Below are 27,513 nucleotides of genomic sequence, written 5' to 3' on the forward strand. Positions count from 1 at the left end.
TGTTTTCTAATTTGAATTTTCTCAAATTGTTTCTATGCGACATTACATTTTTTCACAAGTTTTCTGACAAACCAAAGTAGTCCGCATTCAGATGTCTAAAAACAATTATTATTATTGCCACTTTGACTTGCGAAATAAGTTGAAAATGTTTTATAATTTACTTTTTGTAAGTGAATGCATGAAATTGTCACTCAGATTTTGTACTAGCTTCGTACTGTTAAAATATAAATAACAGTATTTATTTAAATGCAGTTAATGATAATTTGTAAAAATTAATACAAAATGCCGTTCGATAACTCCAAAGACCATTACTAAGATTTTACAAATTTTTACTGAGAACATTTACTCAATAACAATTTTTGAGCTCTTAAATAGAACTAATATTAAAGTATATTTGTTGAAAATTTCAACTGTAACATAGTGAATATAATATATAGTAGGCACATGAGGCCAGTTGTCCGCCAATATATATTTTCATTGAATGTAGTTTTGTTTATTCTGCGAGTAGTAAAATTTATTATTATTATTTTACCAACAATAAAGATGATCGGCTAGCTACTAACATTGATAACTGGAATATATAACGTATTCCGGTTTAATACTAACATCAAGTAATGACGTTTTATGCAAGTGATATAATAATCAATTGAAATTGGTTGTCAAACATCTTGTTAATTTTAGCCCGTCATTAATATGTCGCATATTTAATAACAATCAACAACGAAACTCATACATATGTGCAAACACACTCATTGTTATGACATTATCACTCACTCTCCCTTTGGCAGGGATAATATATGTTAAGTCATTTCCAAATTTGATATTGCCTGACTTTCTTCTCACTCTCTCTCATTTATGCTCAGCATCGAAGAACACATCACAATTTACAAGAACAACTTTCCACTAATGTTTTGTATTGGTGCCAATGCTAAAATTCCCGAGAGTGTGAAAGAGAATGACAGTATTGTTCTGTTCTGTGTGTCAGTTACTTGTTGCTGGAGCACAATGGGGATTGCATTGTTTTTGGGGATTGTAGTTGAGTCGCCGTCGTCGTCGTTATTTTTGTTGCTGCTACTGCTGCTGTTGTAATTCCATTCAATTGTACACTCGGCCGGTCACATATTTTTTTTCATAATTCAACACTCACTAGCCAGTCGTCGTTATCAAACCTTTGGCAAATGTCATTGGCGGTCGGCAGTAGTCTGCTCTATTAGTTCTAATCTGGCATGAGGTGAGTGCTGGTCGTCATCGGTTGTTGTCTTAATATAGACTCAGAAAACAAATTGTTTGGTCGTTTAGCGCGGACGACGATAGCCAAAGATTATTAAATGAATTTAAACTAAAGCCGAGAAAACAATAACAAAACGCGAATAATAAACATAACGGTCGGTCGCATGGATGTTGACGTATGAAAGACTAGCCGCATAATAAATGGAATTTCTTCTAAGCAGCCGTTAATCTTGTAACGCGGGTGGTTGATTGTTTGTCTCTATTTTTTTTTGGAAGACACAAACTAATGTACGAATAAAAGGAATAATAATAAGAGAATAAAAATAATTTTTAAAGCAGCATCGTATGCATGTGACGGCACCAGCAACAGGATAAAAAAAAAAAATAAATAAAACAACGCGAAGTAAAGACAAAATGCGTAGTTTTTGAATGAAAGGATATTAAAACGCAAAAAGTAAAACGGAAAATACAATAGTGGTGTGCTATCTCATAAGTTGAGTGGAATCGAAGTGAACAAAAAAGTGTAAATTTGATATTTTTGCAAAAGAAAATTTTGCTGTGGGAAGAGGATAACATATGTGATTGTTTTGTAGTTGTTGTTTGCAGAATTGTTTTGTTTCGAAAAACAGCATCTGGAGTAAGTAACAATTCCCTCTAGTAATGGTCAAACACAGATTAAAGAAATACACAAGAAAGCATCATCAGAATATAATGTGTATAATGTATATATGTAATTGTTTTTTTTTTTCATATTTTTTTCGGGAACGGTCCGAAATATTGAAAAGCAAGATATTCAGTTTTTTTTAAATTTATTATTATTCAAAATGTTGGACTTTTTCGGGAGAGGACGAAGAGTAGTTGGACCGATATTTTTAATTTTCCCACCTAACTTAAATGTGTTTAAACTTACGATATGCGAGGTCGTGATCACTTCACATCTTCTAAGGCATATGATTTATTTAAAATTTAAAACATATAGTTTTATAGAAAACATTTTAAGATTTTCTGCAAATAAGGTATACGATTTTTTGACAATCATGAACTTATAATTAATAATTAGTATTTGGTATATAAAACCGCGTAAAAATGAAATAAAACAAAAAATTTAAAAATCATGGGATTTTCCCCATTTTTTTTACCAAATTGGTAACAGTTTCCGGGCGAATTGGCTTAATTTGTGGCGTTTATTATGGCCATGATCAGGTCCATATTTTGGTGTAGCCTCGATAAATTTCGTGTAAAGTAAAAGGTCACGCAATTGTAATTTCAATAAATTTGGAGATGTGTTTAACGTACAGATCGAACAGTTTTAAGTGTATATTTAGACTAAAAGAGGACAGAGGACTATTGGGTAATGGAAACATTATTACATAAAATTATCTGAATTCAAACGTGTTCCACTTTAAACTACAAATACCACTAAGACCGTTTGGACAACCGTTTGTTAAACTTTTCAAAAAAAAAAAAAAAAAAAAAAATATCATAAAGTGTGTAAGCCCATAATGGGGGCCATACAAAAACGGGAACTTCTATAAACAATCTTATACTTTAAGGATTGTCATCTACCAAATCTTTTTAAATACCAATTTTGTAACAGTTTCGTGGGTAATAATATATATGTGGGTAGGCTATATAACTATAACTTTTCCTATCCTTGTAGTATGAATTTTCAAAATCCAGCCTTATCTCTCATCTTCGTCTTAAGGCTGACTTGAACACCAAATATCTCTTTAATGGGATTTTTTAGAGTTACCTCTAAATTTGCTGTAATTTTCATTTTGTTATAGTTTAATCATAACCAGGTGCAAATGGATGTTTGTTGTAATAAACAATATTATCTTTTGTTTACACATATTATTGTAAATAATAGCTGACAATAAGAGTTCTTCAATATGTTTTCCGGTATAGATTTTGTAAATAATTTTATGTTTTTAGTGGTTTGGAATGTTTCCTGAAATATAACAAAATTTGAACACGTGACTTTAATAGGATCCACTGGCTGATAACAATTTTCAAATTGTCCTCACACCATGTCTAAAATTAGGGCATGCCAATTTTTTTTAATAGATTCGCGAAGAAAAATCGGAAATTTTTGTATGTGTAAGTATTGAGGAGAATTGGATGTTTACTTTGCTTTCTTTGAGTATTCTGTTTTTCAAAATCTTGAACCTTATGTATGGAAGGTAGCAGAAGAAATAATCCTATATTTACCATCTTTAAAACAGTTCTTGTCTTGATGGAAATACGGAGATTTAGTAAGTCTGAATGGAATCGGAGGTTAATTTTGCGTTTTATGAGCTTCATGGATATTCCAAATGTTGACCCTTTGTGGGGGAGGTACCAAAAAGAGTAGACCGATATATACCATCTTCACAGCAGATTTTGTTTTAGTGGAATAATGGAAAGTGTGAAATATGAAGACAATCGGATTCATACATAACATTTTATAAGAGTTATAATTATTAAAAATGTTGGCCTTTTGTGGGGGAGGTACTTGATGGAGTGGACCGATATTGTAAATTTTTGCACCTGACCTAGCACTAATGCAAATATTAGGATTTACAAAGTTGGTGCAAAATCGGATTATCCTTTATCTTTCTGTGCAGAAATATATATATAGTTTTTTGAAAATGTTAACCTTTTTGTGGGGGAGGTATCAGAAGATGTGGACCGATATTACGATGTACCAAGTTTGCACAAAATCGTAGCCATATGAGGGTATAAAAAAGCAAAGATCGGCCGGGTCGAACTTTTTATACCCTCCACCATTTTCAGGGAACTAGAAATTTGAAACAATTCCGGTAAAATATCGCTAAAATCATAAAATACCAAATATAAGAAGGTAGTGTTATATAAGGGCTATACGAAGACGTGGACCTGTTATAGGATTTAGTACCGATTCTGAACTTCAAATACAAACAATTTCGGTTAATAATGTCGCTAAAATCATCAAAATACCGAGCATCGAGGGTATAGCTATATGGTGGCTATACGAAGACGTGGACCTGCATTGTCATAGGTTGTAGTACCCATTACGAACTTCAAATACAAAATTTAAAACAATTCCGGTAAAAAAAGGGTATCTTAAAATTTTCAAAATGCCGAATTTTGGGATATACTGTTATACGAAGACGTGGATCTGTTATAGGCTGTAATACCCCTTACGAACTTTAAATTCAAAATTTGAAACAATTCCGGTAAAAATTGTTCCTAAAATCATCAAAATACCGAATACTGGGTAGAACCGTTATATGGGGCTATACGAAGACGTTGACCTGTATTTTTTTTGAAAGGCTGTAGTACTGGTTACAAACTTTAAATATAAAATTTAAAATAATTCCGGTAAATAATGTCACTAAAATCATGAAAATACCGAGTAACGGGAGGTACCGTCATATGGGGGCTATACGAAAACGTGGACCGACATGGCCCATTTACGAACTTAACCCCATAAACTTTGCATGTATGCAACATTTTAGCCTTCTGCCTCAATTCGTTCGAAGGATAGTGGACAGACAGACGAATATGGCTAGATCACCTTAGCATTTTATGCTTATCCAGAATATTTATACTTTGTTGGGTCTGACATGAGTATTTCGAGGAGTTACAAACGGAATGACAAAGTTAATATAACAAACAAAGTTAATATAGCCTTCATAGATTGCTGGAGGGTATGAAAACTGCATATAATTATATGGTCATAGTAGGGGGGGGTATATAAATACATATCGACCGACTAATACCTTCTATATTTTATATATGTCGCTCGATATAGTTGTATAGATCCCAATGTCTTTTATCTGATAATAAAATATATATATCCGTACCTAGCACATTTCATTTTATTCCTACTTTTACTTTTTCTAGAATCATTCATTCTCATTATCGACTCAACTAGCTTTGTAGTGGATTCTGATTTAAAATTTATTGCATTTTGTCTCTTGTCTGGTCTTGCTTCAATACCATCAATTCTGTATCACCTTTCGTTCCTCATTTATTTCGCCATCAGGTTTTTCGACCATTGGAAAAAATATTACCGAACGAAAGTAAAAGAAACCAAAAACAGGATATTTGAATTAATCACGTCTAGTTGGTGGGGTTTTAACTGCGCTTTACTATTTATAGAATTTTTTTTCATTAGCATTATTAATTTCGAAAAAAAGTTAATAATGATGCTGTCAACAATTTGTTGTTTCTATTCATTTGAAATGAACAACCACAAAAATAAGTGAACCATCGAAATTAATATGACAAAAAAAAACTAATTTTTAAAACTCTTTGAAATAGTTAACAATGAAATGTAACAAAATATTTTTTTTATTATTTTATTATTTTTTTCAAATATTTTACCAATTTAGTATGCCGGAAATAACAGATATGCCCCTTTTGTGTCGGTAGGAATTTCTAAAAATAGAACATAAATCAGTCAAGTTGTGACAAATTGATATTTTCACATAGAAGTGTAATGTATTTGTTGTTGTGGTTGGACTATAAACCACTCTTGAACCCCCCAACCACTCCGCGAAAATACGTCAAAAAAATAAACAATGCTTATCGATGAGTTTTTGGCAATGCAAACGTCCGATTATTTGTTGTTAAAACACCTATTAATGTTATCTTGATGTGAGGCCAATATAACGGGGCTGCAGGTGCACTGGGGCCTTTCATTGTAACCCAAAAACCCTACTTCCTAATTGAATCGGGTGGCACATATATTTTTGTGGGTTGCAAAGTACTTTGGGGCGTTTTTGGAGTCTTCTATCTACATTACAGGCTGAGATAAAAAAACTGCAACAAAGTCAAAAGCCATAATTTTTACATTTTTTTTAAATTTTATTGAATGAAAGCCGGAAAAATATCGGAAATAGCATCAAATTTTAGAATAAGTTTAAATTTGTTCGAATTGGTCACCTTTGACACGAATTATGGCCTTCAAACGGCCAAAGAAAACGTCACACGCTGCCCGAATGTTGCTCTGCGGTATTTTGGCCCATTTTGGCGAAGCGCTTGCTTGAGGTTATCGACATTTTGGTATTTTTTAGTGCCAACCTTGCTTTCCAAAATCCTCCAGACATAATAGTCCAACGGATTGATATCCGGAGATTTTGGTGGCCATTGTGCGGTGAAAATGAAGCGAGGAACTTCATTTTGTAACCATTCTTGGGTGGCGCGTCCTGAGTGCGATGCTGCTGAGTCCTGTTGAAATGTCCAAGGTCTGCGGCCAAAATGTTTGCGTGCCCAAGACTTTAATACACCCTTCAGAATATTTTCGCGATAATATTCGGCATTTATTCTGATGCCACGGTCGAAAAATACGATCGGAGAGCGACAATCGGCTGTCCGGCATGGCCGGCGCTTGAGTTCTGGTGGCCAACTGAAGGTGCACATTTTCAGCTGACCTCTTTGGAAAGTAAACACGATCATTTTGCTTGTTTAAAAACTGCTGGACAACGAATGTTTTCTCATCGGAGAAAACCGAATTCGCCAGTTCATCACTTCCGGCCAAGCGAAGCAACTCTTTAGCTTTTTTGAGCCTATTTTTTCTGTTGCGGCGTAGGCTTTTGCACTTTTTGGAATTTCAATGACTTACCCCGAACTCATTTTTCAATATTTGCCGAATAGAATACTGCGATATGTTCAGCTCACGAGCCACTTTTCGGCCACTGCGACGCGGGCTTCTTTACTTTTCGAACCATTTCTGCTGCTGTTGCTGTTTTCTACCGTCCACTTACTAGACGTCGGTCTACGCTACCAGTATCACGGTAACGAGCGATGCTACGAGACACAAAAGATTTATTCACATTTAGATGATGGAGTGCTCAAATGATAGCCACTTGTGGTTTTCCAGCCAAATATAATGAAATGACACTATGATGTTAGAATTCCATCACGGATAACTTTTGTCCTGGAAAATTCTCACCAAAATGCTTTTGTACGATTATAAATAATATAATGAGCTGCCACTGGAGTAAAAAAACAGCTGTCGAACGAGTGGCTTATAAATGACAGCAGTCTGGAGTTGGTTGCAGTTTATTCATTTCAACTTATAATGAGTTATTCCAATAAAAGTTTTCGGAATTTGTACAAATAATTTTCCACAAATCTCAATTTTCACTAATTTTTTGAAGGCCCCTTAATGCCAAGGCCATGCCACTTAACTGCCGCCCGGGTTAATTCAAATTAATCTACCTGTGGAAATTATCTAATCCTCATTGTTTTATATCGGATGGTGCAAAAATAACATCAATCGTAATCTACTTCACTGGCATGTTTTACTCTTTTGCGCCATGTCCCGGAGTTGGTAAACAATGACAATTATAAATCGTAGTATTCTGAAGTACGAAACGTGTTGCCATTATTTGTTGTTGTTAAATTTACGAAAGATAAGTTCGGAACACAAGGAAACAGAAGCTGAATGAGGCATGTTGAAAACGTTTATGAAGTTACCTGAATTTTTATTTAGCAAAGATTTATAGATGATCTTTGATCCAGAGACGCGTAGTGGGGAAACAAACAAGTACTAATATGTGGTGTATGCTTGAAGGCATGTACAAGGTGGCGCAGAAGTAAACTTCCGATGTTTCTGTTGGCCGTTATTAAAAAAAGAAATAAGCATGATACTCTACAACACTACAATATGTTCGAAGTCAACTTATGTCCAAATCCATTTTGGAAGATTTCGTTTTTAAAATAATGTCAAAGAGCCCTGCCCAGATGTTACCCTTAGGTTTTTGATCCGGGAAGTGTGGCCAATATTTACGCACTACGTCGTGTTGTTAGGTATTCAAAACAATTTCACACGAGAGTTGTGGTCCATTTTACAGACTTCTAGACTTCTTCCCTGTCCTTTACTCTCTGTAGATTGGTTTTGAATTGTAGCCTACAGAGCGACTACAAAATTAGAAAATTTAAAAATTTTGGTGTCCCTTTGAACCCCTAAATGTACATTAAGAACAATAGGGTTTAATTTTGAGCCTAACCCTACCCCCATGCAAAATTTCGTGAGGATCGGACGACAATTGCGACATGTACAGAGTGAGATGAAACAACTGCAAGCAACTTCACACTGCTGTTATTTCTAAGCCACTCGTCCGACAGCTGATAAAACGATTCCAGTGACAGATCATTATATTTTTTACAAGCGTACAAAAGCATTTTGGTGAGAATTTTCTGGAAAAAAGTTATTCGTGATGAAATTCGAGTGTGATTGTGTGACTTCTTTATATTTGGCTGGAAAACCACAAGTGGCTATCGTTAGAGCACTTCAGCATTAAAATGTGAATAAATCTTTTGTGCCTCGTACCATCGCTCGTTACCGTGATATTGATACTGGTAGCGTTGCCCGATGTCAAGGAAGTGGGCGGCAGAAAACAGCAACATCAGCAGAAATAGTTCGAAAAGTAAAGAAGCGACTTGATAGAAATCCACGTCGCAGTGGCAGAAAAATAGCTCGTGAGCTGAAAATATCGCAATATTCCATTCGGCAAATATTGAAAAATGAGCTCGGGATAAAGCCATTGAAATTCCAAAAAGTGCGCAACTGAAAGGAAATAGCCTCAAAAGAGCTAAAGAGTTGCTTCGCTTGGCCGAAAGTGGTGAATTGCCTAATTTGGTTCTCTCTCTCTCCGATGAGAAAACATTCGTTGTCCAGCATTTTGTAAACAAACAAAATGATCGTGTTTACTTGCCAAAGAGGTCAGCTGAAAATATGCGCCTTCGGCTGGCCACCAGAACTCAAGCGCAGGCCATAGTGATGGTGTGGGCCGCCATAACAGCCGAGTCGCTCATATTAATCGTCCGAGGCATCAGAATAAATTCCGAATATTATCGCGAAAATATTCTGGAGGTTGTATTAAAGCTTTGGGCACACAAACATTTTGTCCGCAGACCTTGGGTATTCCAATAGAACTCAGCTCCATCGCACTCAGCACGCGCCACCCAAGAATGGTTACAAAATGAGGTTCCTCGCTCCTTTTCCAGCGCAAAATGGCCACCAAAATCTCCGGATACCAATGCGTTGGACTTTTGTGTCTGTAGTATTTTGGAAAGCAAAGTTGGGCACTAAAAAATACCAACGTGTCGATCACCTCAAGCAAGCGCTGTGCCGGGAATGGGCAAAAATACCGCAGAGCAACATTCGGGCAGCGTGTGACAGTTTATTTGCCGTTTGAAGGCAATAATTCGTGCCAAAGGTTACCAATTCGAATAAATCTAAACTTATACTGAAATATGAAGCTATTTCCGAAATTTTTTGCTTTCATTCAATAAAATTAAAAAAAAATAATATAAACATTATGGCGTTTGACTGTTGCAGTTTTTTAATCTCACCCTGTATTTACCATCTTCAAACCATATAGAAAGAATCAGATGATCATTTCGTATTTTATGAACATTTTGGGTATTCAAAGTTGTGGGGCAGGTACCAGAATGAGTGGTCCGTTCCAATCGTTCTTCATACCAGATCTTGTATCGGTAGAAATATTAGATTGTGCCAAATTTGATATTTCACATTTTATAAGATTTACAATTATTCAAAATGTTAATCCTTTCTGAGGGAGGTACTTGATGGAGTGGACCGACATCGTACCTCTATCTAGGAAAAATAAAAATATTCAGATATACAAAGTTTGAAGAAATTGAGATGATTCTGCCTTTTTCTATGAGGTAAATTAATTTCTGTGAAAATGTTGATCATCTCCGATCTCGATCTAACTTTCATAATAGTACCGAACCAATTTTGGACCAAATCGGATACTTCCCTCGAATGCTATAATGTGCACCAACCAGACAGACGAAGGGACATTTCTAGACCAACTTAAAATGTCCCGAAACCAATGTTGTCCAAAGAGAAGAACTAATAAGGAAATGTCAAAATTTGGCGGAGTATCTAAATTAAAGTAACTTAGTTTGATTAAATTCCATTACGATATATCAAACCTAAACAATATTCCACAATAATATATTCACAGAATGCACACGACTATCGCAATTTCATAGGTTAAAGATACGAGTGTTTAATTTTTTCTTATTTTACCCATGCCAATGTAAGGGGTTAGTAAACCAGCTTTAATATTTATTCCAAAATTACTCATTAAATGATAATGAGATTTGTTGCATGAGCGTACATTGCGTCTTGGTACCGTTAAGGTAAACAACTCCATTAAATATTTTATTTTAATTCGCAAATATTAGCATATCTTTATTACATCAAACTAAATAATTTATTAATTAAAACAAAAAAAAAATAGTTATTCTCCCATGCATTTTTTTTAGAAAGGTAGTCGATTTGCATCCATTATCCACGGAATAATTTACTAGCATTCATAAAATGTATCTTTTCCGAAGGCACCCACCCACCTGTGGAATATTGAACTTATTTTTGTTCTTTTTGAATTATTAAACAAAGAAATTAGTATTGGGTGAATAATATTCGAATCTCGGAATTATAAAATAATCGGAAAAACAATTTATTGCATCGTCTGACGATCGAACTACTGATAGTGTTCACGCTTAGGTTGTTCGCTCGCGAAATCACACTGCTTATCGGTCAATAGTACAAAATGCAATAAAATTGAAACATCGCAACTAATTCGAAAACAACAAAACTTTGAAGATCGCCAATACACAAGTACAATTGATAACTGGCGATTTGGCTGAGCAACTGAGTGAAACTTTATACCCGGCACAAATATCGATCGAGTGGAATTTTTACATTAATGACTAATTTCAAAACAAAAATATCAAGTATTTGATTGCACCTAAACAAGTGAATAAGTATTAGTCGGTTTTGCCGACAGATGTATACCCTCAGCCAATGTTCGATTATTTGAATATATTTTTACTTGTATTATGATTGTTATCAAATGGTTCACCCTCTATGGAGTAGGTTCCGAAGAAATGGCCCAATATTGTCCATTTCGTATCGGACCTAAATAAATACGATATAAATATTGCGACGTGTCAGGTTTGGACTTTATTGGTTATAGCCTTCACTTTATATGAGATATGTGGTTATTTTTAGAAAATGTTTAAATGTGCGCTAGGTACCAGATATAGTCGACCGAAGTATTCCATTTTCATACTTTAACTAATATAGATAAAAATATTCGTATAGGCAAAATTATAAAAAATTCGAACATTTATATCCAATTTTATGCGGAATCATAAATTCCATATTCGTCTTGGGTTTCTGGTTGAGAGAAATACAGGGTGAGATAGAAAACTGCAACAAAGTCAAACGCCATAATTTTTACATTTTTATACCCTCCACCATAGTACACAAGGCGTATTATGTTTATCATTCCGTTTGTAACACCTCGAAATATAGATTTTAGACCCCACAAATTATAAATTCTATGTCGATCTAGCAATGTCCGTCCGTCCACCCGTCGGTCCGTCTGTGGAAATCACTCTGGCTTCCGAACAAAATGAAGTAGATTGATAACATTTTACTCAAATGTATATTACGTCTGTAGGACTTTTGGTATTGAAAATGGGCTATGTAGGTGGTCTACGTTTTGGTATAGCCCTATATATGGGGGCGGTACCTCCGGTATTTTGATGATTTTAGCCACATTATTCACCGAAATTGTTTCAAATTTGTTATTTCAAGTTCGTAATGAATACTACAGCCTTAGACAGAAAATTATATGTGCAGGTCAACGTCTTCGTATAGCCCCCTTATAACAGTACCTCACTATATTCGGTATTTTGACGATTTTTGCTACATTTCTCACCGATTTTTTTTAAGTTTCGCATTTGAATAGTGTGATGGCTTACGGCAAAAGTTACCTGTGCAGGTCCATGTCATCGTATAGACCCTAAAATAACAGCTGCATTCGGTATTTTTAAGATTTTAACAGAATTTTTAACGGATTTTTTTGTTTTTGAGAATTGCAAAATTCGTTCCAATTAGTGGAGGGTATTCAAAGTTCGGCTCGGCTGAACTTACAGCTTTTTTCTTGTTTTTTAATTTTGTTGAATGAAAGCCAAAAATGTCGGAAATAGCATCAAATTTTAGAATAAGTTTAGATTTGTTCGAATTGGTCACCTTTGGCGCGAATTATGGTCTTCAAACGGCCAATGAAACCGTCACACGCTGCCCGAATGTTGCTCTGCGGTATTTTGGCCCATTCCCGGCGAAGCGCTTGCTGAAGGTGATCGACATGTTGGTATTTTTACCAGTGCCAACCTTGCTTTCCAAAATACTCCAGACACAATAGCCCAACGGATTGGTATCTGGAGATTTTGGTGCCCATTGTGCGTGGAAATGAAGCGGAGAACCTCATTTTGTAACGATTCTTGGGTGCCGTACTGAGTGCGATGGTACTGAGTCCTGTTGGAATATTCAAGGTCTGCGGCCAAAATGTTTGCATGCTCAAGGCTTTAATACACCCTTCAGAATATTTTCGCGATAATATTTGGCATTTATTCTGATGCCACGGTCGATTAATATGAGTGGAGAGCGACCATTGGCTGTTATGGCGGCCCACACCATCACCATGAGCACCTGGAGTGCTCTAACGATATCCACTTGTGGTTTTCCAGCCAAATATAAAGAAATCACACTTGAATTCTATCACGAATAACTTTTTTTCTGGAAAATTCTCACCAAATTGATTTTGTACGCTTGTAAACAATATAATGAGCTGTCACTGGAATAATTTTAACAGCTGTCGGACGAGTGGCAGTCGGAAGTTGGTTTCAATTTTTTCATCTCAAGCTGTATATCCCATCTTCACACCAGACCTTGGGTTAATAAAAATATTGTGATGTGTGTAATTTGAAGACAATCGGACTCTTTCGTCACATTTTGTAAGAGTTATAATTATTCAAAATTTTGACCCTTATGTCCATTTTCTCACCTGATGTAGCACTGATGCAAATATTAGTATTTTTAAAGTTGGAGTAAAATCGGATTATATTTTCTCTTTCTGTGCAGTAAAATATTTTTTTGAAAAATTTCGACCTTTTTTTTTTGGGGGGGGGGGGGGAGATACCAAAAGGAGTTTGCAGATATTGCCCATCTCCGAACTCGATCTAAGTTTGATAATAATATTACGATGTAAGAAAGTTTGGACAAAATCATATACTCCCTTCTGGAGTTATCGTGCGCAACAGCCAAACGACTCCAAATGTCCTGAAACGAATTCGGTCCAAAGAGACCTAGGGTCTAAAACATTATTTCGATGAGGCACGTCTTGGCAGTATCAAATAATATTTACCCTCTCTAGCCATATGGCTGAGTATATAAAAATTGGAGAACATTAGTGATTTACAGGAAGATAAGGAGATCTCTTTTTTAGGTCCTATAATTCAAAAGATCTTTTGCAGTTTTCTAAAGTTGGAAGGATAATTCGAAATACTTTCGGGTCTTTTACTTTTGAAGGGTCTAAGACTTTTTGAAGGTTTCTGCTGTTAGAAGTGTAAACATTTGTTTAATATCTATATTTTTATGTATCGAGTTTAATAATTAAGTCTTTTGTAGATCTCATAATTCAAAGACCTTGTGCAGAATGTTTTCTAAATGCTTTCTCTCAAAGGCTTTCAAAATGCCTCCTGTTTCAAAAATTAATGTGATTTAGTAATTAAGTCATACTCATTTAACTGCACCTAAAACATATGAACTCAAAAAAAAATAATTAAAAATTTAAATAAAAGTCATCTCGATCCAGTCTGGCGCCCAACGTCGAATAATTTATTAAAGGGTTATTAACATACAATAAAAATACATACTTATGCGCTACGGAACATACAAACTCATACTGTATTGTAATTCTCAAAATTATTAAAATAATTTTAAAGTGGCACAGTTGTTGTTTTTATTTTTTTTTTTACAAAAACGTGCAAATAATTTAGTTTGTTGATAAAAAATTTTCAAATTCAAAAACAACAATCAATTTATAATTATTGATTTAAATACTTTATTTTTATTATTATTTTTGCAACACCATGTCATCCAATTCAAAATAACAAATTCGAACCTTTTTCTCACACGAAATGTGATTTGCCATAATTTAGATGGAGACTTTGTGCCGATTCCCTCCTCTATTTGCATGCGGAACGTAACAATTTTGTTTGTTTTTTTATTTTTTGTTTAAATGCAACTGTCGTTCTGTCATTGTCGTCTCATTACACAGAGTAATTAAACAAAATATTGCTGAATCAATGCTGCCATTGTTAATCTCGAGAGGCTGACAAAACAGAAATTTTTGTATTCAAGATTTGATTTACTTTTTCAATTTTGTAAGAAAAATGGGTATTTCAGAATAGCCCATACCAAAGTTGGATAAATCCATTGTAAACGAAGCTTTCCTTCAGTAGACGCGGACATTCTAGATTTAACGTCGAATTCATTATTTATTATATCTGCCACCATCAGTACCTTCTCCATTACCAGCATACGTAAAATAATGGCAACAACGTACCATCGGCATTACCAGCAAGTCAAAAAATAAGTAATTTTTTAGGAGCTATTTGAAAGTATTAAAAATACAAATTCTGAAAAATGCGAACTTGGTACATCTAAATATTATTGTCAAACTTTGATCGAGTTCGGAAATGGGGGATATCGGTCCACTCTTTCTGCTACATCCCCCATAAAAGGTCAATATTTTCACAGAAAATAATTTACCATGTAGAACTAGAAAGGATCATTCGATTTCGTGCAAATCCCAATATTTGTATCAGTGTTATGTCCGATGCGAAAATGGGCATTATCGGCCCACGCCGTCATCTTCATCCCCCACAAAGGGTCAAGGGTCAACTACAAAGGGTCAACTTTTATGAATGTGAAATACAGGGTGAGATGAAAAAATTGCAACCAACTTTAGACTGCTGTCATTTCTAAGCCACTCGTCCGACAGCTGTTAAAATTATTCCAGTGACAGCTCATTATATTGTTTACTAGCGTACAAAAGCATTTTGGTGAGAATTTTCCAGAAAAAAAGTTATGGAATTCAAGCGTGATTTCTTTATATTTGGCTGGAAAACCACAAGTGGCTATCGTTAGGGAACTCCAGAATTTAAATGTGAATAAATCTTTTGTATCTCGTACCATCGCTCGTTACCATAGCGACTGGCAGCGTAGCCCGACGTCAAGGAAGTGGACCGAAGAAAACAGCAACATGAGCAGAAATGGTTCGAAAAGTAATGAAGCGACTTGATCGAAACCTGCGTCGCAGTGGCCGAAAAATGGCTCGAGAGCTGAACATATCGCAATATTCCATTCGGCAAATATTGAAAAATGAGCTCGGCGTAAAGACATTGAAATTCTAAAAAGTGCAAGAACTCGCACCGCAACAGAAAGAAAATAGACTCAAAAGAGCTAAAGAGTTGCTTCGCTTGGCCGAAAGTGGTGAACTGCCGAATTTGGTTTTCTCCGACTCCGATGAGAAAACATTCGTTGTCGAGCAGTTTGTAAACAAACAAAATGATCGTGTTTACTTGTCAAACAGGTCAGCTGAAAATGTGCACCTTCGGTTGGCCAACAGAAAAAGAGAAATCAAGCGCCGACCATGGTGATGGTGTGGGCCGCCATAACAGCCGATGGTCACTCTCCGCTCGTATCAGAATAAATGCCGAATATTATCGCGAAAATATTCTGGAGGATGTATTAAAGCTTTGGGCACGCAAACATTATGGCCGCAGACCTTGGACATTCCAACAGGACTGAGCACCATCGGACTCAGCACGCCCCACCCAAGAATGGTTACAAAATGAGGTTTCTCGCTTCATTTCCAGCGCACAATGGCCACCAAAATCTACGGATACCAATCTGTTGGACAATTGTGTCTGGAGTATTTTGGAAAGCAAGGTTGGCACTAAACAACACCAAAGTGTCCATCACCTCAAGCAAGCGCTTCGCCGGGAATGAGCCAAAATACCACAGAGCAACATTCAGGCAGTGTGTAACCGTTCCATTGGCCATTTGAAGGCCATAATTCGTGTCAAAGGTGACCAAATCGAACAAATCTAAATTTATTCTTAAATTTAATGCTATTTCCGATATTTTTTGCTTTCATTCAAAAAAAATTTAAAAAAAATGTAAAAACTATGGCGTTTAACTTTGTTGCAGTTTTTTTTATCTCACCCTGTATGTGTCCGATTATCTTTCACGTGTTTTTTTAAGCAAAATATTTGTTAGGAAATTGGGATTTAAATAAAATTTAAATGGAAAATTAAGAATGGAAGTTTTTTGTCGTGATATTTTAAAAAATGTAAGAAATTCCTTTCCAAGATTCGTGGATTTTTTAAATATTTTTTAAGATTCTTGGATAAATTTTTAATTGTTGATATTTTTAAATGATCATTTTAAAATTGTGGATTTTTTAAATATGTTTAGGGGTCGTGGATTTTTTTATTATTTACAGTATATATTATTTTTTAAAATATTTAATTTCAAGAATCGTAGATTTTTTAGCAATATTTTTTTAAGGATTTTCTTTACAAGAATCGTAAATTTTTTAGCAGTAATTTTTATGGATTTTCTTTACAAGAATCGTGGAATTTTAACAATAGTTTTTTTAATTTTTTCTCCACAAATTGAGGGCTTTATAAAAATATTTTTCTAGGACTTCTCTAAATAAAGTAGTGGATTTTTTTAAAATTAGTTTTGAAGCAATTCCTTTTCCTGATTCTGAGATTTTAAAAAAATATTTTTAATGGCTTTCTTTCCAAGAAGCGTGGATTTTTTAACAAAAAATTTTTAAGGACTTTCTTTCCAAGAAGCTTGGATTTTTTAACAAAAAATTTTAAGGGCTTTCGTGGATTTAACAAAAATTTTTTAAGGGCTTTCTTTCCAAAAATCGTGGATTTTTTAACAAAAATTTTTTAAGGGCTTTCTTTCCAAAAATCGTGGATTTTTTAACAAAAAAATTTTAAGGGCTTTCTTTCCAAAAATCTTGGATTTTTTAACAAAAATTTTTAAGGGCTTTCTTTCCAAAAATCGTGGGTTTTTTCACCAAAATTTTTTTAAGGGCTTTCTTTCCAAAAATCGTGGATTTTTTAACAAAATTTTTTAAGGGCTTTCTTTCCAAAAATCTTGGATTTTTTAACAAACATTTTTAAGGGCTTTCTTTCCAAAAATTGTGGGTTTTTTAACAAAAATTTTTTAAGGGCTTTCTTTCCAAAAATCGTGGATTTTTTAACAAAAATTTTTTAAGGGCTTTCTTTCCAAAAATCGTGGATTTTTTAACAAAAAATTTTAAGGGCTTTCTTTCCAAAAATCGTGGATTTTTTAACAAAAATTTTTTAAGGGCTTTCTTTCCAAAAATCGTGGATTTTTTAACAAACATTTTTTAAGGGCTTTCTTCCCAAAAATTGTCGATTTTTTAACAAAAATTTTTTAAGTGCCTTCTTTCCAAAAATCGTGTATTTTTTAACAAAAATTTTTTAAGGGCTTTCTTTCCAAAAATCGTGGATTATTTAACAAACATTTTTTAAGGGCTTTCTTTCCAAAAATTGTCGATTTTTTAACAAAAATTTTTTAAGTGCCTTCTTTCCAAAAATCGTGTATTTTTTAACAAAAATTTTTTAAGGGCTTTCTTTCCAAAAATCGTGGATTTTTTAACAAAAATTTTTTAAGGGCTTTCTCTCCAAAAATCGTGGATTTTTTAACAAAAAATTTTTAAGGGCTTTCTTTCAAAAAATCGCGGATCTTTTAACAAAAATTTTTAAGGGCTTTCTTTCCAAAAATCGTGGATTTTTTAACAAAAAATTTTTAGGGCTTTCTTTCCAAAAATCGTGGATTTTTTAACAAAAATTTTTTAAGGGCTTTCTTTCCAAAAATCGTGGATTTTTTAACAAAAAATTTTTAGGGCTTTCTTTCCAAAAATCGTGGATTTTTTAACAAAATTTTTTAAGGGCTTTCTTTCCAAGAATCGTAAATTTTCAAAAATAATAGATTTTTTAACAATGATTTTTTAAGGATTTTTTTCAAGCATCGTGGGCTTTTTAAAAATAGTTTTTAACCAGTTTTTCCAAGATTAGTGGATTTTAATTTTATTTTTTAAGGACTTCCAAGAATCGGCGATTTTTTAAAAATAATTTTCAAGAACTTCCTACAAATAAAAATATTTTTTTAAACATAAAAGAGTTAAAGTAGGTTATTTTGTAAGTAGTTATTGATATCAAGATATTCTCAAAAGATATCATTATTTGATAATGAGACATTTCGCAGTGTGTTCCCTAGGTAAGCGATAAGTAACTTCCTATTTTTAATTAGATATGTTGATGGAATATGTCATAAAAATTAAGGGTGCTTAAAAAATTGTTACAAAGTGAAAGACCCAAAAGTTAAAAGGGTGAAATTACAAATTATTAAACCGTCATTTGTCAACAACAGCATCTCGTAACAAAATTTTATGACACATTTATTGACAACAAATTAAATAATTATAATTAATGAGTGTGGTGCCGGCAATTTCGAATATCAACAAGTGTTGATTTCTCTTAGCTGTTCTTGGAATCGAACACAACAGATATTAACATTACAATGAGTCTATTCTCGTATTACAACAGATATGAATGTTCGAAAGTAGAATTACAAATTTTTGTTACAAAACAGTTACAGAACAGTTTGTTTTTTTCTTTTTTGTACCGAAGTTCAACGGCAATTATCTGACATTACTCAACAGCTACTAACTCATTGAATTACAATAATGACTAGACACAATACTTTTTATAATTGTTTTTTTTTTTTTTTTTTTTTTTTTTTTTGTGGGAGAATTAAATTTTATGTTACATGTGTGTATTTCTGCGTTATTATATATGGGTGCCGTGGGATTTGAACCTAAGAGAAATTTTTCCTAAATAGAACAATGTGAATACATTGGCTTATGAATTTATGTTAATAGGCCAATGAATAAAATCAATCTCGCTGTGAATTCATTTGCATAAATCTCCGTTTTGGCATATGAACTTGCTGCGCATGCGTAACGTGCGTATGTATGTAAACAACATCAGAGATAAGAAATATTCCATTGATAGAATTCAAACATATGAATAATAATCAAAAGAAATGTGCCTGTGCATTCTTTCTAGTGACATATTTAGAGGGGTTTTTATAAAATTTTGTTTTGACAAATTTCTAAAATCTGTTTCAATGACGTAAATGTTAATTTTTATTTTTTTATCTTTATACAAAATTCTCTTCCGTTAACTAAATGGCATAAATTTCGTAATATCTTAATTGAGATCAAATAATAACCAGTAGGGAAAGTGCGGGGCCGACTATATGATGCCCTACACCTCTATGCCTAGTTAGTAGAGATCCCCGTGGGAATTTATGTGAGCCAAATAACATTGATGTACATGATATGACTTCGATAAGGATTTTATTAAAAAAAATATTTATTGGAGCAGTAGATATACCGGATCTTCCTTTCCAATAATAGTGGATTTTTTAAGAATCATTTTCAATGATTCTCCGCGATTCGCAATTCGCGGATTTTTAAAAAAGGAATTTTTATGGACTTCCTTTTCAAGGATGTTGGATTTTTTAAAAAATAATTTTTAAGGATTTCCTGTCCAAGATTCATGGGTTTTGGTGGATTATTTAAGAACATTTTAATTAAAACCAGTAAAAAAAATTTCGGCCGGGTCTAACTTTTAATACCCTCTACCTTAGGGTAAAGGAAACATTAGAACCCATTATGGCCCACAAATACCAATTGTTAGACAAATTCGTGGTAAAATATGACAAAAATCATTAAAATACCGAATATCGGGAGGTAACACTATATGGGTATATACAAAAATGTGGACCTATACATACAGTGTTTCGACAAAAGAGATAGAACCCATTAAGACCAACAAATACCAATTTGTAGACAAATCCGCGAAGAAATGTGGCAAAAACCATTAAAATACCGAATATTGGGAGGTACCGTTTAATGGGGACTATACCAAAACGTGGACCTATACATACAATGTTTCGCCAACGGAGCTAGAACCCATTATGACTAATACAAATGTGTCAAAAATAATCCAAATACCGAATATCGGGAGGTACCATTATATGGGGGCTATATCAAAGCGTGAACCTATACATACAATGCTTCGCCGCACGAACTAGGACCCGTTATGACCTACAAATACCAATTTTCGGACATCTCCGTGAAAAGATGTGGCAAAAATCGTCAAAAACCCCAATATCTGGAGCTACCGTTATATGTGGACTAAACCGAATCGTGGACCGATTTATCTCATTTTCAATACCAATCATCCTAGACACAATACAAATTGTTCTGCTAAATTTTGACGCTATACGTCAATTAATGTGTATCGTGATTTCAACAGACAGACGGACAGGCAGACCGACGGACATCGTTAAATTTTCATGCTGATTATGAATATATATACTTTATGGGGTCTACGACGAATATTTAGGGATGTTACAAACGGAATGACAAAGTTCATATACCCTCCATACTATGGTGGAGGTATAAAAATGTCTGTCCAAAAATCGAGGATTTTTGAGAATTTTTTATACAATGTCATTATGGACGGAAATCGTGAGTTTTTTTTTGGAAAAATGTTTTCAGTTTCTTATTGGATAAAAATCGAAGATTTTAAGTTTTTTAAGAATTTGTGAATAATATTTTAATATTAATATTTTTTACTGGACAATTTTTTTTAATTATTCTCTTTATGGTGTTTGGTGGATATGTTTTGAAAATTTTGAATAAAAAATGCCTGTCCAAAAATAATGGATTTTTGCGAATATTTTATAGAATTTCATACTAGACAAAAATCGTTTATTTTAATATTTTTTTAGAAAAATGTTTTTAGTTTCTTGTTGTATAAAAATGGAGCATTTTTAAGTTTTTTTATCGGTCCAAATCCGTGAATTGCTATCATTTTTTTACTGGACAAATTTTTTAAATAATTTTCTGTCCAAGTTTTATGGATTTTGGTGGACTTTTTAAGAAAATGTTTAATAAAAAAATGCCTATCCAAGAATCGAGGATTTTTGCGAATTTTTTATACAATGTCATAATGGACAGAAATCGTGAGTTTTAATAACTGTTTTTTGGAAAAATGTTTTCAATTTCTTATTGGATAAAAATCGAAGATTTTAAGATTTTTTATATCCAAAATTTGTGGATTTTTTACCAATATTTTTTTAAGAAATTTCTTTCAAAGATCGTGGATTTTCTGTCCCAAAAATAAATAAATAAATAAATAAATAAATAAATAATAATAATAATAATAATAATAATAATAATATAATAATAATAATAATAATAATAATAATAATAATATAATAATAATAATAATAATAATAATAATAATAATAATAATAATAATAATAATAATAATAATAATAATAATAATAATAATAATAATAATAATAATATAATAATAATAATAATAATAATAATAATAATAATAATAATAATAATAATAATAATAATAATAATAATAATAATAATAATAATAATAATAATAATAATAATAATAATAATAATAATAATAATAATAATAATAATAATAATAATAATAATAATAATAATAATATAATAATAATAATAATAATAATAATAATAATAATAATAATAATAATAATAATAATAATAATAATAATAATAATATAATAATAATAATAATAATAATAATAATAATAATAATAAGAATAATAAGAATAATAATAATAAGAATAATAAAGCTTACAAAATTATGGATTTTTAGAACAATATTTTTTCCTGTACAAAAAACCTGGATTTTTTTCTTTTTTTCAAGGATTTAATATATTATTTTAATATTAATATTTTTACTGGACAATTTTTTTTAATTATTCTCTTTATGGTGTTTGGTGGATATGTTTTGAAAATTTTGAATAAAAAATGCCTGTCCAAAAATAATGGATTTTTGCGAATATTTTATAGAATTTCATACTAGACAAAAATCGTTTATTTTAATATTTTTTTAGAAAAATGTTTTTAGTTTCTTGTTGTATAAAAATGGAGCATTTTTAAGTTTTTTTTTAATCGGTCCAAATCCGTGAATTGTTATCATTTTTTTACTGGACAAATTTTTAAATAATTTTCTGTCCAAGTTTTATGGATTTTGGTGGATTTTTTAAGAACACTTTTAATTAAAAAAATGCCTGTCCAAAAATCGAGGATTTTTGCGAATTTTTTATACAATGTCATAATGGACAGAAATTGTGAGTTTTAATAACTATTTTTTTTTTTTTGGAAAAATGTTTTCAGTTTCTTATTGGATAAAAATCGAAGATTTTAAGATATTTTTTATCTATCCAAAATTTATGGATTTTTTACCAATATTTTTTTAAGAATTTATTTTCAAAGGACGTGGATTTTCTTTTTTTTTCAAAAGACCTGGATTTTTTTCTTTGGAAAAATACCTGAAATAGAGAATTTTTCTTAAGCCCAGATAAATAATCGTGGATTATTAAAAAAATAATCTTGGAGTCATAAAGATTACTTTCTAAGACCAACCAAATCGAGACCAAAATAATAACCGCACGAGTTTGGACCTTTATTTACTGTTTATTTAATTAAAGCGTCGTTTTCTTAAAGACCAATAGTAGTGGATTTTTAAAAATATTTTTTTCCAGGGCCAAAAGGCCAATAATCGTGGATTTTTAAAAACATTTTTTCCAGGACCAACAGTCCAATGATCGTGGATTTTTAAAAACATTTTTTCCAGGACCAAAAGGCCAATTGACATAGAATTCTAAAGACAAAGACCAACAGACCAATAACCATGGATTTTTAAAGACAAGTTTTCCGGGTTATTTTTCAAGGATCGATCGTTGATGTTTAAAGACATTTTTCAAGAATCAACAGACCAACAATCGTGGATCTTTAAAGACAATTTAGAATTGGAATTTCGAAAGAATTTTTTTAAAAGACCAAAAATCGTGATTTTTAAAGACATTTTTTTCCAAGGATCAACAGATTTTTAAAGATAATTTTTTCAAGGACCAACAGAGCAATAATCGTGGGTTATAAATTTTTTTAGGGATAAATCGTGGTTTTTTAAAGACACCAACAGACTAGTAAACGTTGAATTTTGAAAGAAATTTTTTCAAGGATCAAAAGACCAATAATCTTGAAGTTATAAAGACATTTTTCTCAAGGACCAATATTAAAAAAAAATATTTTTCACAATTTAAAAAAAAAAATCGTGTTGTTTTTTAATTTTTTTATATTTTTGATGTTTTTTTTTTTGTTTTTTAAAGTCATTTTTGTATTTTTTTAATGGCCAAAAATTTGCTGGATATTTAAAAAAAATTCATTCAAGGACAACAAGCGCTAAATTTTAAAGACATTTTTTTAAGGACCAATAATTGTGGATTTAATAAAAAAACAAGGACCAATAGACCAATAATCGGGAATTTTTACAGATTTTATTTCTCGAGGACCTACAGACCAGGAGTCATGGATTTTTAAAGACAAATTTTTCAAGGATGAACAGACCAATAATCGTCGGTCTTTCAAGGATCGTCGGTTTTTAAAGACAATTTTTTCAAGGATCAAAAAAACAATAATCGTCTGTTTTTAATGACATTTTTTCAAGGACAAACAATCAATAATTGTGGATTTTGACTGACATTTTTAAGGACTATCAGACTAATAATCGTGGATTTTTGAAGACATTTTTTTCATGGACCTTCGAAAATCCTGGATTTTTAAAGACCTTCTTTCAAAGGCCAAGGATCAAAATGGACTTTTGTGTAACAAGGACCATCAATCCAATAATCGTTATTTAAATGAGAATCAACGTTTCAATATTTATTTTTTTGGCAGAGAAAATATTTTTTTTTATTAAAAAAATGCAAATCGGGAATTTTTACAAATCGGAAGTCGCAAAGACTCAAACTTATTACTAAATCAGGTGCAACTAAAATCAGGTGCAACAGTGGGTCATATCGCTGCCCTGTTTTTCTTGCTAGTTTTACATGAAACACTTTCTTTCCAGAAATACACTTCTCTTGTAGCATACAACGTTTATTTGAGAAGAAGATGATATTACAGGCATTCAATTGAAGTATGAGCACGCTTACAACCGGCCTTATTGCTCGTGGGTACGGCATGGGTTCGAAACTTCAATGCCTTCTCTTCAGCTACGGTAATTATTTTAAATTTTTCGTGCTCATTGGATGGAGAATTTTAAATAGATAGTGAAGAAAATCCTGGTACATTCCTATAAGGCATTATTTTAATCCGAAAGCACTGGTGTATTTGTGTCCGGCATGCCCTCCCAACCTAATCACTAGATGTGCCTTCCAGGCAACGGAAACAATAATTGTGTCGTGATTCCCAATTTCATAATGCTAGTCCAAGTCTACCAAATCATGGAATCAAACAGGTTAAGGTTTTACTCTATGCAATTCATTTTAGTTTTATTTACAACAAAAAATTTTACCATTTTCTTAAAATATTCATGAATTTCATTTAAAGAATCCTATAAAAGTTGAAGGGAATAATTTCCTTAACAATAATATTACATTCATTAGAATTAAGCTTATATTCTACGTAAATTAAAAAAAAATATCTAAACTATTTATTTAAAATAATAGGGAAAAATTATAAAGAGGAAAAAAAATGTTACCCACTTTAATGTGGAACCTTACATCAGATACATCATGTTGATGATCAAAAAAATAACGAAAGCAGAAGGAAAAAACAAAACCAACAGTTCTCACCACGTATAATTACAATAAGAGACTATCAATTTTAAGAGATTGTATATTTCTCACTTACTCACATTATATGTGCTGGCTCCCACGACGAAAGGCCTTTCGATGTGTATGGCTGCATCAAGTAGGTGATAATGTAAAGAGAACTGCTGTCAATGTAAAATGTTGTTTGTTCGCTCATCAACATACATGTTGCTAGACGTTTAGCAACATAACACCTGCAACACGCTTGCAAATTTAATAGCTTATGAATACCGGATATATTGCATCAACATTTAGTTAAGTACACAACCAACTTTGTTAAGAAAGAATAGGGGTATTGTATGTATGTAATGACTTTGAAGTATATGAATATGTGAAATTGTTTGTGTACCTAACTATGCGTTGATCATTTAAAATGAGAAATAGAAGTTCACAGTAATTCTTACAAATGTTTTGCACTGTGGGGACGGTAAAATAAAAGGGTTACAAATTAATTTAGCTGGTGGTTAATTTAACACATAGTGGTAGTTGTTACTTTAATTCTTTGGATAAATGAATGAACGATTGAAAATTAAAATCAATATTTTCATAAATGTTTAAAACAAAACTCATATCACACAAGCAAAAATATCACACCAGCCTCGTAACTCTTTTATAATTACCACTTTTTTTAGTTTCAAAAATAAATCTTAAAGTAAATTTAAATAATCTCACTCCTTTTCTGCATTCACTACCCTTTAAGACTGCTGGCGATTGTTGGTGTTGTTAAAACATCAGCAGCTTCGGCTATTAGATTAGCTTCATAGATATGACTTTTGAACAAAATTTGAGGTTCCTCCACATGATTATTAATTTAAAGTCCTCTGACATTAATTTCACACTTCTTTACGGCAAATCTTTAGGCACTTTTAGGACATTTCCTGGCGTTTTAATTTAATAAAAATTTTAGCACTTCTGTTGTTGGGAAAAATAACTCTTCTTCTTCTAGGGCACTAGCTCGATATAACAAAGACAACGGGTATTTTGTGATTAAATGAGCTGGATTGTTGCAGAGGCTAGGTAGGTAAGTGAGCAGGTTCCCTGATAGAGAAGAACCGGTATTTTTATGATTTGCTTGCTCATTTTGTCGACGTCTGTTAAAAGCTATTTGGTGCCAAATCTAACAAAGAAGATAGAAAAAAAATCAATCTCATTTAAAATGAGATTATGAAATCAAAAGCAATTGCTTACCGATTGATCGAATTGGCACCAAAGTAGTTAATTTAAAGATGTTCGAAAATTGATGAATTAATGAAAAATGCGTTGACAAACAAACCAGTCTATCAATCCAAATATATTTTGCGGTAGAAATTGTCTAAAGATAGGAAACATATTCTATCAAAAATGATAGGGGCATTTCTTCAATATTTTAATTGAAACTTACCAAAAAGCAAAAATTTGTGAGATATAAAAATTTTTAGAGTATACAAATTGAGTGTTCGATAGAAAATTTTAAGGTTAACTTTGTACCTTAACTTATGATAAGATCACTTTTTAATCAAGTTACTCTGGTAATAGACAGCGACAAAATGGCCGAGAAACGCGATTTTTACCTTCACCAAACCTTTTTACGAAACTAAAAGTTTCATATAGCTACTATAACTGATAATTAAACTTAGTACAAATAACCATAAGCTGATACATAAGGAGCTTGTAGGGGCTAAACTTAGGCTATAGATGGCGTTGCGATAATTAAATCCAACAATAGAAATTTGAGAGTAGAATAGGCATATTTTACTGTAGAAGTAAACCTATTCCATTGAGGTTTTTATTACGCAAGCGCAACTCTACATACCCCCCAACCAAAATCAGACTAGGGGGTGTCACACACAAGGCTGATAAAGCTTGCCAAATTGGGATTTATGAATGAGAAGTTATTGCTTGATATCCTTTGCATGGTAAGTTCCAATTGGACAACCTTTGAGGTCTTCCAGCTCATAATAGGAATTCCCAAGCTTTTTACGAATCCTGGCTTTTACGAAGGTAGGGGATAGCTTAGCATTGTATCCCTGCTCGAAATTACTTTGTTTGAAATTTCTTCTATACACTTCCTGTCCTATAATGTAGGATACTTCCCTTGATCGGAGATTATAAGTTTTCGCATTTCTACAAAATTGCTTTTCAGCATTTTCAGCTGCATTTCTAGAAATTATTTCTCTTGAATCGTGTTGATCGAATCTTACCCCACGATCCTCCAACATTTCTAGTCGACGAAGAAGAGAATATGTCGTGCCGTTGGTGATCATATTCTGACCGAACGCCAAGTAATACGGGGAAGTACCAGTAGCTGAATGACGGGACGATCTTAAAGAACAACTTATTGAGCTGAGAAGTTCATCCCAATTCTTCTGGTCCGGGTGTATGTAAGATTTGATTCCCGCTATTATTGACCTATTCACTCTTTCTGATGCATTAGCTTGGGGAGAGTGAACGGCAGTGTACACATGGTTTACACCATACTTTTTAAGCAATTGATTAAAAATAGCCGATTTAAATTGCGAACCATTGTCAGAAACAATGGTTTCCGGAACACCAAAAGTATGAAAAAGCTCCTTTTCTAGATACTGCACAATGACCTCAGCAGTAAACTT

General features: G+C 32.6%; 1 protein-coding gene across 2 annotated transcripts in view; it reads left to right on the top strand.

Moving 5' to 3' along the window:
• The first annotated feature begins 1,129 nt into the window (after window positions 1–1,129).
• LOC101898220 (protein peste) overlaps window positions 1,130–27,513 on the top strand; it is a 44,039-nt gene continuing 17,655 nt past the window's right edge. The window contains exon 1 of one of the 2 annotated variants that reach the window (XM_059123838.1): window positions 1,130–1,867. The gene's annotated coding sequence lies outside the window, so the exon portion shown is untranslated. The remainder of the gene's footprint in view (window positions 1,868–27,513) is intronic. The other variant, XM_059123839.1, reaches the window with a different exon arrangement.

Source organism: Musca domestica, unplaced genomic scaffold (genome assembly GCF_030504385.1).
Source record: "Musca domestica strain aabys unplaced genomic scaffold, Musca_domestica.polishedcontigs.V.1.1 250, whole genome shotgun sequence".
In the NCBI taxonomy this organism is placed as follows: Eukaryota; Metazoa; Arthropoda; class Insecta; order Diptera; family Muscidae; genus Musca; species Musca domestica.